The sequence below is a fragment of the Balaenoptera ricei genome, chromosome 1 (genome assembly GCF_028023285.1).
Source record: "Balaenoptera ricei isolate mBalRic1 chromosome 1, mBalRic1.hap2, whole genome shotgun sequence".
In the NCBI taxonomy this organism is placed as follows: Eukaryota; Metazoa; Chordata; class Mammalia; order Artiodactyla; family Balaenopteridae; genus Balaenoptera; species Balaenoptera ricei.
In genome coordinates, this window is record NC_082639.1 from 93,844,637 (window position 1) to 93,857,854 (window position 13,218).

At 36.6% G+C, this 13,218-nt stretch overlaps 1 pseudogene; it reads right to left on the minus strand.

Moving 5' to 3' along the window:
* Positions 1-11,582, minus strand: part of LOC132362456 (BRISC complex subunit Abraxas 2-like) — a 31,849-nt pseudogene extending 20,267 nt beyond the window's left edge.
* Positions 11,583-13,218: the final 1,636 nt, after the last annotated feature.

Consider the following 13,218-nt stretch of genomic DNA (forward strand, 5'->3'; position numbering starts at 1 on the left):
ATTGCAGTCATAAAACATCATTATTCATATACTTCACCTCACAGGGCATCTTTGCACAATACAGAATATGATAATACTTGATCAGAAATGGAGAAATGATCATTCCCATTGGCATCTGGAAAGGTCTAATAGTCAATACCAAAATACACAATATCATAAATGATCAGTTAACAAAGTACAAGAGATATAAATTAAAGAGTATATGTTTCCCTTACTTCAGGATATTTACCTGGAAAGAATGGGGCTATACTTTTCAGAGAGATTAAACATGAAGGTATTTTCCATGTGCAAAAACACAAATACTTTGATCATTACCATCTTCCTCCAAAGAACATTTAATTTTCTCCATTATTCCCCTTTTCAAAATCCATTCTTTAGAAAAACCTTTCAATTCTGTCCAAAAAATTATTTCCAGTAATCTTGCCATTTGAATATTGCTCACATGCTACGCTTTATATGTGGTGTGTGAATCCCTGTATCCTGTGTTAAATTTACATTTTTCAATCCTTGAAGCAAGAGTTCTACTGTCTAATGGAAATAGTACACTACTGAGAGGAAGAGAAATTCATTAGAAAACTTCTGAAATTTCTTGGTGTTTCCTTTTTCCTAGAAGTAGTAGTCGAGTGAGGTCAAGATCCCTACCTGGATCTGCCCTTAGTCAGGTACTATGTGAAGAGGCTTAGGAAAGTCCTGTGAATGGAAAAGACAGGTTATCCCCAAAGTTGAAGAATACAATCTTTTGATATTTGGGATCTTCTGAAGAGACATAATAAGAACATTTGTTAATCAGTATTTAATTATAAGCTGGAGAGTTCATGTGAGTCACCTAACAGGGAACTCTGTTAAGAGACTTGAGACGTTCTCCAATTAAAATCCTACAGTAAAATAGAGCCCTGGGTATAGTGTCATCATGGAATAGATATATTACCAAAAGGCCAAAGGACCAAAATGAAGAAGTGACAATGCAAAAACATATAAAAATACATTTTTTTAAACTCCATTTAAGCCACAGGGATGAGAAGAAGGAAGAGACAGCTGTTTCAATGACTAAAAATGTTAATAGATTTCTATTCACTCTTTAACATCAGCACCTGTGTTTGTCTATTTGCTGTAGTGTAGCCATTCATACTCAGCCTCCAAAGACTTCAGGGCTGGGAGATTTGTCACATTTTCTGCATATTCCAAATGGTTAGGTACGGCTAGGAGGCAGCACTAATAATAAAGTACACTGTCATGAATTCACACTAATAACTAGAAAACCAACACAAATTGCAGAGTTGGAGAGATTAATGGGAATGCAGAGACATACAATAAGCAAATCAGCCCTACTTCATCAAGCAAATATTCTTTGCTGTACAATAACAAAGATAATTGAAGACTATACTGGAAGGGAGCCTAACAGTCTAATAAGTACATGGCTGTGATTTGCTTGCCAATCAGAAACTGAGACATGACTAGTTCTGAAGCAGATGATGCCTGATTTGAGCACTGGCCTTATTGTTTATGATTTCAAATTTGGCTTAGAGGGTTACATTAGAGTTAAAAAATAAATAAATAAAAAAAGATTTCAAGGGAGAGACCGATCAGTCAAAGTGAATTTAACTTAAAGTTTTATCATGTCTTCAATTCACTTTTTTTCATTTCTCTGTAATCAAGATATTACTTTTGTGTATATATATATATATATATATATATATATACATATATATGTATGTATGTATATATATATATATATATATATATATATATATATACACACATATATATATAAAGGAATGCAAATCAAAGCAATCAAACTGCTGTAGTTTCCCACACACGAAATAGGCTGCCAACATTTTCGAGTAAAGGAATCTCACTAGTTGTGTACCCTTGAGCTAGTTTTCTTTAAACTTTAGTACACTCTGCTGTAAAACATAAATAATATCGCCTGCCCTGTAGGGTTGCTGTGAGGATTAATTAAGATCTACTGTGGATTTATTCGGTAGGTAGCAACTGAAGATTGGACATGTAGGACCAATGATAGCTCCCAGCATTTCTTTGCATAAATCTATATGAATGAGAAATTTTGTTTTTGGTTCCAAGAGGAAGAAAGAGGATGGAGCATGGTGACCAGAGGCAGAGGAAACCAAGCTGAGAAAATAGAAAATGAAGTCAGTTGTCCAGCCACCTCAAGTTCTAAAAAAGAGGTGCAAAGCAGAAGATGAGGGGTCATTTTGACAAAAGATAGTGAGAAACTAGGCATGCAGTCAGCCATACGTCAGGGCTTAGGGAACAGAGATTTAGGAATAGCAAAATTCTTCCCATTTTCCTACCAAAGTGGCAGCATCAAGCCAGAGTGTAGAGCAGACAAGAAGTACCGGTAGTGCCAGCTATGCCTGACAGAGAGGCAAAAATTTCAATACCACTGACAGCAGTGGTCATGGTGAAATATCTCTCTCAAAACATTTTTGGGCAATAAACACCCAAGAGAATGCTAACACAAAAGAATATGAGTAGACTTTTCTTAAGAAAAGTCTTAGAAATTGCAGAGTAATGGGAGGGCTTGTCAGGGAAGTGAAGAGGGCTGCTAGAAGGAACTAAACAGACATTAAAATCTGGAGCTTAATGTATTTTGTACCTGCAGCTAATAGCACCCGGGTCATTTGAGTTACATGTTCTCCATTTTTTTGTTTGTTTTTGCTTTTTACCCCAATGAAAGACAAGCTCCTAGAGAACAGATGCGCATCTCAAATGTTTTGTATTTCTCACATTACCCAGCACTATGCTGGGCACAGGTTATCTGTTTAATACATTCATATTGACTTTCATAGTGCATAGGCCAGAGGAATTGATTAATAAATAAATAAGTTGAGAGGATGCTTTAGAAAAAAAATTGACAAACAAGACATAAATAAATCACCAAGAACAGATGGCATGCAACCAAATGTTTTTAAAGCAGTCAGAGGACACTGGAATTGCTAGCTAAAATGTTTAATCTTTCATTAGGATTGGACACTGTACCAATCCATTGGCACATTGCCATCTTGTTTTTTTAAAAGACTTGGAAAGTGACCTTGGAATTGGTTTGCTGCTACAGAGTTGAAAATTAGTAAATTCTGTGGTAAATATTAAATAAGCAGTTTTTAGTTGTTTTATAGAAAGGTAAAACAGGCCAAAAAAATGGAATTAAATTTAACTAAGTGGTATTTATATTTTGAAGAATAGGGGACCAAGGGGAACCAATGGGAATCATTTCTTTCAACCTTTAGAAAGTCTTGGGAAGGTTCCAGACTAACAAATTCACCAGATGATTAGAGAAAATGCTAACTCATGAAGAGAAAACTGACTTCAATAGAGGAAACAAAGGCAGGACTAAATTGTTTATCTTTATATAAATGGTGACATTGAGGGATGGTGAGGCATGGTGACAGGACAGATATATATATAATATCTACATAACCGATTTCAAAGAGGAAGCAAACAATTTTAAAGAATGAGTGAGCTTTTGCCAAATAGAGAAGAGAGAGAAGGACAGTTCAGGTGGAGGAGACAAGGTATGCCAATGATACAGAGATTTAATGCTTGCGTTATTTAAGAGAACAGCCTTAGCTCAGATGAGGAAGGAATGGCAAGAGTGGAGTCTGATCCAGAACATGTTAAGCCCCCACTTAAAAGGATGGCTCTATCCTTTAGTCAACAGGGAAGGACAGTATTTCCAAGCACAGAATAGAGGTGATGCTATTAGACTTTTTTTTAAGAAAATAATTTTGGAAATAGAATTTGAAGGAAGTCAGAAGAGATGAAGAGCTGACAGAGATTAGCAGCAATTAGAAGGTAAAAGGGACAGGTTTTTGGTGTGTTCTCAAGTGGTGAGAAGGAGAACTCAAAAATGAAGCTGATATGTTAGAGCTTGAGAGATTGACTCATGAGATAGGTAAATTATAGAGGCAGAGAGTAGTCAGAGCAAGCTATAATGAGTTTGGTACATGCCATGTTTAATTACAGATAGAAATGTTCAATTGGCAGAAATATAGGTTAACAAAAATTAAAAATATAGACATATAGACTTGTATAAGTGATAGTTAAAATCTGAACGATGTCTATTTTATAGCAAATTTTTGGGAACACTTCTTATATACCACAGCATTGAGGCTTTCTTTCCTTATCTATTATTCTGCCACATTTAAGGCAGGGTATTATTATCTCCCTTCTGGGCTCTTTGGATAACCCTTTTACCATTCCCTCTGCTTCCAGTCTGTTTACCCTCAAAACCATTTGCATTCTGCAGTGTGTTCTCAGATCACTAATTCCTCAAGTTGAAGAAGCACTGTCTACTCTCCCCGTCTGGGATATTTATGTGGAATATCAGCCATCTCTGAAGGCTCTGGAAGTCCTGTAGCTTGGATATATGCTTCACTTTGTTTAACTCAACATTTCCCAAATTTATGTGACTATGGACATGCTTTATTATTTATTCATTTTTACCTTTCGAAGTAAGGTTTTTAATACGCAAGAAACTAAATACAGTCCACTAAATACAGCAATTAAAATGCCACCTTATTCCCATTACTCTTGGATTGAAAGGAAAATTTTCTAGTTTCCTATGTCGTACAAAATCAAGACCAAATGCACAAGTTGTCCATTCAACCCTCCAGAATCTAACATGAATGTACCTTTGAAATCTAAGCCTGATCCTTTATGAAACTTTCCCAGCACTTCCTCTGGGAACATAGCATTTTTGAGAGTTTACTTTGTTACAGGTATTTATTCATACCAAAGTTATTCCAACGAGACCATTTTAACTGAGTGTTTTTGATGGGGGTTATTTTGAAATAAACAAGTGAAAACACCAACTTTCACCTATTTCAGTTCTAGAGGACATATATTTTTACCTTATTTTTCAGCCTCACTCCATCTCACCACTTCATGGTCAACCCAAGGTGGAGAATGGAATAACGCAGAGGCCAGGGGTGGGTGAGGCAGGAAATGGGCTGAAGGATGAAATGGTTTGTGAGAAACACCTAGCAGACAAACAACATATAATCAGGAGTCATGTCACTATACCTGCTTTTCTCAGGAAAAGCCATTAATCAAAATAAGCTAAGTGTTTGCTTATTCTCTCCGTATTAACATATACCTTATATGAACTGTCTCTCATCCTTTGATTTCTCACCTAAAAATAGCATTTCATAATGGAAATAGACTAAATAGTCAGTCTAATAATGGTACTTTTCCTATATATATAGGAAATTGTTTTTGGTAAGCTTCCTGATTTGGCCTGTGAAAAATATTGCCTGCCATATCAGTAAACAAAGGATGTTGTAGCCATCCAGCCATCACATTACAGCTGCCCCCTATGGTGGGCCCTGAGGGAACTCAGGATGGAGGAAGGATTCCCCCTCCATCTAGCAGTGAGCTGCTGCAGTCACCCTGAGGGTATACCCTGAGGGCTCAGGATGAGAAAACAGAATATGGCCCCAGAGAGCTGAGGTGCATATCAAAGGAATGATTTCAGTGACCCCAGACTCTTGCATCTTCCAATACATAGGAGAGCACTAAATTCATTAACTTGAGATATCTGGTTTTCCTTAATTAACAATAATCTTTTGATGTTCCGACTACTTGGTTTTTCTTGCAAAAACTCCTGTGTAGTCTGGGCTCCCCACTTGCCTCTTTGGAGTACCCTCTCAGGGTTATTTGAGATGCTGTGTCCCAGGTTTAAGTCCTCAGTTTTGTCCACTGAATAAAACATAACTCTCAATTTTTAGGTCATGCATTTTTTTGGTCAGTCGACAGGCCAATGTTGTTTCATTGAGAATATTTATTTGAGAAAGGTGATTTATGGGGAAATATAGCAGAGAGTTGGGTCGTAATATGATTACTTTTCTCTGCATCAAATTGCACAGAAAATTCTCAATGATATTTCTATTATTATTTCTCTTAATAATAATGGCATTCACATATTGTGTTTTACTTTGTTAAATATTTTTATAATAATGAGAAAGCATCAGGTGTTAAACTCCTAAACTGCTATCCTGGTATTGGTTGTTTTCTTGTTGTAAAAAAGAATGCTCATTGAGGGTCAGAAAGGGAGGTTAGAAAAGAAGTCAGGATCAGAGATATGTTGCAGCTTGACTTACTAATAAAACTAAACAACACATGTAGCCCAAATGAATCTGTGTTTTAAAACAGATTAGAAGCTCATCTTGGCCTTGTCACATCCAGAAGAAACAAATCCAACTCCAGTAGTCTTGAAAAAAATCATACAGTTCTCTACCAAAGTACCTTGATGAGGTGGTGAAGTAGGTGAGGAATATCACACAAAACCCTCCAAAGTCCTAATCAGTCCCGTTTACCCATCTAACGCCTCAAAAATCCTCTTTGCCAGACAGCTGCTACTCCTTAAATCTCCTTTCTCTATCTAATCATCAGCCCTCTTTCCATGACTCCTTGCCCTCAGGATAAATTCTCTTGTTTCTTAAGTAAATCAATCACACCTTTCCTTTCCTCCAGTTCTTCTTTACTGGAGACAGAGATGTTGATGATATCTCTCTAGTGGGAGATAATTATCATTATGTGATCAGCACAGCAAGATGGAGAAAGGGAGAAAATTCAGGCACTTCCTTTGCAGCCATATGAGAAGAAAAGCCTCTGAGTACTTCTCATGTGATACATTTGTCACCGTTCCTTCTATTTTGCCAGAAACATTTTGATGCAAACACATAAAAAAAACTAGAGCATCAAAATGGCCCTATCAAAATGTCCTGCTTTACATCCTGCTATCCTTAATGCACTTTGTACTCTAGCCAACTACTTTCAAATATTTATTCTGTTACATCTGAGTTTAAGTTCAATTATTGTGGGCCCTGCCAATACATAGTCACTTCAAGCTACTTACTGTACTCTCACTCATTCATTCAAAAGTTATCTACTGAGGGCTGGTGATTGCAAGAGATCTGGGGAGGGTAGATACAACCAACAACAAGACAGACTTGAGCCTAGCTTTTAGGATATTTTATATTCCAATGAAATGAACGGGGAAAATAAAAGACAAACACATTCAAGTAAACTCACAAGAAAATGTCAAATAGTGCAAAGTGTTAAAATTTAAAATTAGAATAGGTTTATATGATGGAAGTGAATAGGAAGCTGCTTTTGATGTGTGGTCTCTCTGAAATCAGAATGACAGAAAGGAACCAGTCATGAGAAGACCAGGACAGTGTATCAGAGAAAGAAAAACTAGTGTGAGTAGGCAGGAATAAGTTGCGAGGGGGTAGGAATAGAAAGGAGGCTCTAGAACAGCTGAAGATGAGGTCTGAGAAAAGCCTAAAGTAGGAGGCAAGTGACAGGTCATGAAAGGCTTTTTAAGACAGAGTCAGAAGTTTGGATTTTGTTCCAAGCATAAGGAGAACCTAGTGGAGAGTTTTGGAATAGGAGTCTGAATGAGCTCACTTATGTATTTTAAACATCTTCCTAATACTTTTCTAGATATAGAAATTCCATTCCTCAAAGTTCAATTCAAGCATTTCCCTTCTATCATTAGGCCATTTCTATACATTCTGATCAAAATGTTCCTCCTTATTAGGAACTCTGTTAGAACATCAGGTATGGGGACTAGATAGACTTGAAGTCCAAGTTTTGAAACTACATAGCTTGGGTCCAAATCCCAATTCTACCACTTAAAAACTATATGGCATTTAGAAATCTACAAAAACTTCCTGAGTCATGACTCAAGTATCTCTGAAAGAAAGATAATAATGCTTGCCTTACAAAGACATTACAGGGATTAAGTGACATAATTTATGGAAAGGCTTTAGCACATTGTGTAGAACATAGTAAGAGATTTTAAAAGATTAGTTTCCTTAATTTCACCCATTTCCATTCATGTCTACTTAGTTTCCAGTGGAATGGGATGGAAACTGTGAGAGGTTACAAAGATTGATCACATACAGACCTTACCTTCAAGGAGTCTGCATTCCTTCATGTAACCACAGAGAGAAGACATGCAGGCGAAGTCCATATACGATGGTTTAAAGTGACAAATACTTACTGTAAGTGAGGAAGAGATAAATTCCGTTTAAACCACAAAGAGATAGTATTTTCTTTCTTTTCCTCCCTCCCTCTTGCCCTTCCTCTCTCTCTCTCAGCTTTCCCACTGCCAAACTTGTGCTTCTTTTTGCAAGCTGCCTTCATTGTATTGGAACGTAAATGGCTTCCTCAGTGTGATTGGGTATAGTGGCCTCAACCAACTCCTGCTTACATAAGGCTAATAATAAATCACTATGGCAGAAACGTCCCAAAACTCCAGGAAAGACTTGATTACCAACCCATTCTAAACCTATTACTGAGATTTAAAACATGAAAGACTTTAAATAATCCAGGTGTAAAAATACCTATTGAGTGACTGTTGTCCTTACCAGAGATAGGAGAGGGAGATTTGAGACCCAGAGACCCAGGGAAGAAGGCCAGGTAGAGGTAGAGGCAGACATTGAAGTTGCACTGGCACAAGCCAAGGAACACCAAGAACCAACAGAAACCAGAAAAGGCAAGGAAGGGGCATGGCCTGCTGGCACCTTAATTTGGGATTTCTAGCATTCAGTACTGTAAGAAAATAAATATCTATTGTTTAATGTACCCAGTCTGTGGTACATCTTTATCACAGCCCAAGCAAACTAATACAACTTCTATTACTGTTTCTACAACTACTTCCAATAACTGACAACTTTTTTCTTATATAGTACCAGGAGCTGATCTAAGGGAATTATGTTTATTAACCCATTTAATTCCAACACAATCCCCATAAGGTAAGTACTATTATTAGCCTCGTTTTATAGACAAAGCAAACTAAGTAACGAACAAGTAACTAACCACAAGTAACAAGTAAGTAACTTGTTCACATGAATAGATTTAAGGATATAGGTTTGGATCCAGATTCTAGAGCTCTCAGTATCTACACACCATAGTCTACCTCCCTGTAGCTACATACCTATGAGATGTTCTTTTCCCTACAGATCAGGATCCTTGGGAAGGTAAGGCTATTTTCCCAGTTAACTTGCCTCTCAAAATTTTTATTTCCTTTTGCACATCCCAGAACGTAAAAGTTACCATTTCCCCCATTAAAAGGGGGCTTTGGCCATTGCTTCTGTGAAATAACCAACTAAAACCCTGTCTGATTTAGAAATAGTTTTGCATGTGCGGATTTTTACTGTTCCTCTTTTCTTTTCCCACACATCATGTTCTTGCTAACTTCAAAGTGTAGAGATCAATTTAAATTCTGTTTCAGGTGGAGGCTGCACCCATTCTTCACCAGGCACTGTTTCTATATTTCTTTTTCTTTTTGCTTCTTTTCAGGACTGAAAATGCTGAAAACACATGTATTATTAAGCTCCTACTTGTACTTAAAACTGTGCTGAGTCCTGGACTAACCAAAGAGACACAATCTCTGCCCTACAGGAACTGTAAATGTATGTGAGAGTCATATCCGTATCTATAATCTAAAAGATATACCTGTCTAAACAAGAGCAAACAGATTCATCTATGTACTAAAAGGTCAAACGGGCAGTCTATCAAAACTATTGCATTGTTAGTAGAATCATTTTAAATGGAAGCTAAACTCTATTGGTGCACATATTGTTTTGAAATGAGAATGTGCCCTTTCCTGTTTATTCCGGAGGCAGCAGTTTTATGATTTCTGCTGTAACACTATATTTTTGCAGGGGACAATTATGACCATAAAGGGAATTGTGTGGTAAAAACTACAGAATTTGCCATTAGGCAAGAAGATGACTTTTTTACTCAGCTGGCTTACCAAATCTGAGCAGGTTCTTAGCATTTGGGAGAGATTTATGGCCGCTAAAGGAAGCATGACTGCCAACCATAAGACTGAAAGTCCTTCTTTAAAAAAAAAAAAAAAAAAAAATCTATGAGCAAATAGTAACAACTCGATGCATCTTGGTTCAAGAACGCTCTATTCACTAACGCTTTTGCCCTGCCTCTCTACTCAAGGCTATTTCCTCCCCTAAGTCCCTCAAGAGTACACCCATTTAGTGATTGTCTACATACACACTTGGAAAAGTTAAATTTGCAAGAGCTGAATTTCCCAGGAGGAACCTCTGATTCAGACCAGAAGGAATAGGCTGGAAATTTCCAAGTCTACTTACCCAGAAGCTCTTGGGAATATATCATAAATAACTTAGTTCATCCTGATAACCAGAAGGAAAAAACATTAGGGGACCAGTCCAGGTGATGGAAGGGCCTGTATATGCATCTTTCTGGCCTGAGGCAGGCATTGATTATGTGGGCAATAAACACAGGTTGACCTCTTTGCTAATGGAAGAGGTTAAAGGGCATGAAGGAAGACAATGTAATTAAGATCCCAATCAAATTCTGAAATAATAACAAATCAATTCTTTAAATATTAAAAAAGATAATTGATTAAAATGGGTACATTGAAAGATAATCTTGGAATGATAAACATTTTTATAAGTAACACACTGCTATAAATTTTAGAAAGAAAGAGTGTTATTTATTAAAAATTAAAGGTTTCCAGTGGCTATTTTTTCTTAAATAAAGTAAAAAGACTATCTTAAAAAGTGTTTGTAGCACATGTAAATTTTTAAAGAATTTATAAAACAATAGTAGGAAAGATAAATAGTCCAGTAAAAATAATAAACAGAGGATATGATGAAGTAGTATGTGTTGAACTGGACCCTAATCCAATATCTAGTGTTTTTGTAAGGCAAGGAACCCTAGGACTCACAGATACACAGATTAGCTGGCCATTAAAGAAGAAGGCGGAGATTACAGTTAATGCTGTCAAAAACCAAGGAATACCTGGAGATACCAGAAGCTGAAAGAGGCAGGAATGGCTCCTATCCTAGAGGCTCCAGAGGGGGCATGACCCTGCCAACACTTGATTTCAGACTCTGGCCTCCAGAACTGTGAGAGAATAAATTTCTGTTGTTTTAAACTACTCAGTTTTGGTAAGTTGTTACAGCAGCCTTAAAAAAGTAACACACCAAGCGAATGGCATAAAAAACAACACAGTCAATAAATATTAAAAGTCAGTTTGAGCATCATTTTATGAATTATTGGCCATTTGTAATTTTGCCTCTGTCTTTGCTGTCATGTAGCCTATTCTCCACAGAGCAGCCAGGATGTTCTTTTTACAAAGTATATTAGATTAAATCAGACTCCAGCGAAAAATTAACCGATATCTGCTATATTAGGATAAATTTGGTTACAAGTAACAACAAACCCAAATATCAGAGGCTTAAACAAATACCATCACTTAACAGGGGACTAGAGGCAGGTAGGTCAGGGACTCAACACTGTCAGGAAGGACTCAGCTGCTTTAAATCCATGAATCTATTGCTCCATTCCCAGATTAATATGATATTATTTCCCACCTCTTCCCTACTTATCCTAGCACTCTGTTTTTTGCAATACAAAATCATCAAATCATAATCATCAAAATCCCCTAATTACTTCATACTTCTCAAAATGTTTCCTTCCCTTTGTTGTTTGCATGGTTACCTGCTCTCTTTGGAAGACTCCACTTCCTTTGCAAAGTCACTCATTAGTACTGATAGTATTTCTCCCATGCTCCTCACACCCTGAACCTGAGAGTTTCAGGTGCCCTCCCTGATGCACATTAGTACTTCATGACCATTTTCCTTCCTTCTCCTTTAAATCTCCCAGCTTTAAATTTTATGTCATTAAACTATGTCACTAGCATCCTCTCCAGATTGTCATCATCTACAGGCCCTCACTGTAATTCTTTGAAAACTTTAGCTCCTGAATCACGATCACTCTCTCCAATGTCATTCCCTCATAATTCTTCATAATTAATTATCCATTTATATGATTCTTCCAATTCCCTGGCATCTCAGTTCCTTGACCTCCTATCCTCCAAAAGTTTCACTTCTATCCTATTTCAGCCACCTGATCCCATGTTCATTCCTTAGCCTTCCACATTAATAATAATTACATCCGTAATTATGAATAATTACATTCGTAAACTCAGTTTCAGGCATTCACTCATTAAAGACAATCTCCTATTATTCCATCTTAGTGTCTCACTTCCATGGGGCTTTAATTTTCACTGTCCCTCAATTTTCCTCAGTTCCTGACTTCCATCTTCATCAACCTTAAATTCCATGGTCATTCATGATAATCACACTCACGTAAATTCATGACCCCCAAGATCAAATGGCTCTTAGTGTTTTCGAATAATCCTGAAACTCCCCAGTCTCCTCAGTTTCCTTTATTCCTAGATAACTATTTATTTCTTACTTTTTACATTCTTCTCAAATGAACATCTCTTTCACCATCCCCTTCTCTCCTGAACTCAAGTCTAATATTTCCAGCTGCTTCACTAGACATCTCTGGATGACCATCTAGTAAGTATCACAAATTTAGAATGTCTAAAACTGAACTCTTCACCTACCACTGAAAATATGTTTATCTACAGAATTCCCATCACAATGACTGGTAACTCAATTCTCCCCTTTTCCATAGACCAAATATTTATTGAATTAATAAATTAATTTTCAAAAATTTGGGGGTTCCTTGTCAGCTCATGTCTTCAAGATAGCTCCCACAGTGTTAGACATCATTAGAATATTCAAAGCCAGGAAACAATGGTGAAAACACTTATGGTTCAAATCTTGCATTCTATTGGGGAGCAAAACATTTACTAAAGTGAACAACTCACTTCCTCTTATGTATTATTGGCTAAAATTAGTTTACATTTCCAAGCCTAGATGCAAGGAAGACTTGGAAATTGAGTTTCTATGATTTAGTTCGACCTATCACAATTCATCCCTTGGTCCTGGGCTCCTTTCCTATCATATTTTAATCCTTACTTGGACTTTTATATGCTAGTTACAAAATACCCAGCACCCAAAAAGATAAAATTCAAAATGTGTGGCATCTAATAAAAAATTATCAGGCACACAAGCAGGAAAACATGATGCACAGTGATGAAACAAATTAATTAATAGAAATGACACTAAAATGATATCAATGATAGAATGAATAGACAAGGATATTTTTCAATAGTTGAATTATATTTGATGTGTTTGAGAAAGTAGAGGAAGCATGAACACATTAAGTAGAGTCATGAAAGATATATTCTTAAAAACTGAACTTTAAGAGAGATAAAAAATGTCTAAGATGGAAAATATATGCGATGTGATTAATAGCAGATTAAACGCTATAGAAGAAAACAATGGGAAA